Source organism: Medicago truncatula, chromosome 2 (genome assembly GCF_003473485.1).
Source record: "Medicago truncatula cultivar Jemalong A17 chromosome 2, MtrunA17r5.0-ANR, whole genome shotgun sequence".
Lineage (NCBI taxonomy): Eukaryota > Viridiplantae > Streptophyta > Magnoliopsida > Fabales > Fabaceae > Medicago > Medicago truncatula.
Window position 1 is genome coordinate 24,977,822 of NC_053043.1, and position 1,709 is coordinate 24,979,530.

General features: G+C 41.9%; 1 non-coding gene across 1 annotated transcript; it reads right to left on the minus strand.

The window, feature by feature from the left end:
* Positions 1 to 369: 369 nt before the first annotated feature.
* On the minus strand, positions 370 to 476 carry LOC112419575 (small nucleolar RNA R71). The gene has a single exon (XR_003009702.2). It is a non-coding gene; the product is annotated as a small nucleolar RNA R71 (small nucleolar RNA).
* Positions 477 to 1,709: the final 1,233 nt, after the last annotated feature.

Genomic DNA, 1,709 nt, shown 5'->3' on the forward strand with positions numbered 1-1,709 from the left:
GGCACAAAATAATATTGCTATGGCTGAACGCATGCTACTCCTTCAACGGAAGAGCCACAAGCTATTATCGTGTACACGACGGTTGAGGGTAACAATTTCGAGATCAAGCCTGCACTACTTAATTTGGTGCAGCAAAATCAGTTTTCTGGATCACCCACTGAGGATCCAAATCTCCATATTTCTTCCTTCCTTAGACTCAGTGGCGCTATAAAAGAGAACCAAGAAGCCGTAAGATTTCATCTCTTTCCCCTTTCCTTAAGGGATAGAGCTAGCGCTTGGTTCCATTCCCTAGAAGTCGGTTCCATCACTTCATAGGATCAAATATGGCGAGCATTCCTTGCCCGATTCTTTCCCCCCTCTAAAACCGCCAAGCTAAGAGACCAAATCACGCGGTTCAACCAAAAAGATGGGGAGTCTCTCTATGATGCGTGGGAGCGTTTCAAGGAAATGCTTAGACTTTGTCCCCACCATGGTTTAGAAAAGTGGCTCATAGTCCACACTTTTTATAATCGCCTAACTTATACTACTAAGATGTCTGTTGATGCAGCCGCAGGTGGAGCACTAATGAATAAGAACTACACGGAGGCTTATGCTTTGATTGAAGATATGGCTCAGAATCACTACCAATGGACCAACGAAAGAGCCATCACCGCCTCTACACCCTACAAAAAGGAGGCAGGTATTTACGAGGTCTCTGATTATGATCACCTTGCTGCTAAGGTCGATGCATTAACTCAAAAATTTGAAAAACTTAATGTTAATGCTATCACACCTTCTCCTACATCTCCTCCTTGTGAAATCTGTGGTATATTTGGTCATATTGGTGTTGATTGTCAGTTAGGTAATGCTACTAATAGTATTGAGCAATTGAACTATGCTCAATACAACCAAGGAACGAGGCTAAATCAAAACTTTTACAAAAACCCTTAAGGTTCCTATGGGCAAGTAGCACCACCTGGCTATACAAACAACCAGAGGGTGGCTCAGAAATCAAGTTTGGAAATTTTGTTGGAAAATTGCATGATGAATCAAAATAAACAACTTCAAGAACTGAAATACCAAACAGGATTTCTGAACGACTCTCTCTCCAAACTCACTACCAAGGTTGATTCTATTGCCACACACACCAAAATGCTTGAGACCCAAATCTCCCAAGTGGCCCAACAAGTGGCCACCTCTTCTCAAACACCGGGAGTCTTTCCCGGTCAGACCGAAACAAACACCAAAGCTCATGTCAATTCTATTTCTTGTGGGGGTAGTAAGTTAGAAAAGACCGTTGCTAAAGCCAAAAGTATTAAGGGAGAGAGTGTTAGGCTTCTGGGTAAGAATGATGTGATAGAAAGTAAGAAACCGCTTGATAAGAACAAAGCCATTTCCTCATTAAGGCTTACTAAGCTTAACTTGGAGGCTCAATTTGAAAAGTTTGTCAACACCCTTAAGAAGATCTGCATCAAGATTCCCCTTGCGGAAGCTTTGTCTCGAATGCCTCTATATGCCAAGTTTATAAAAGAAATTTTTTCAAAGAAAAAGGCTATAGACCACAAAGAGACAATAGCTTTGACTAGGGAAAGTAGTGCAATCATCAAGAAGAAACCCCAAAAGCTTAGAGATCCAGGTAGTTTTGCCATCCCATGTGTGATAGGGAAAGAAACCGTAGACAAAGCCTTGTGTGACTTAGGAGCTAGTGTTAGTTTGTTGCCTCTATCCCT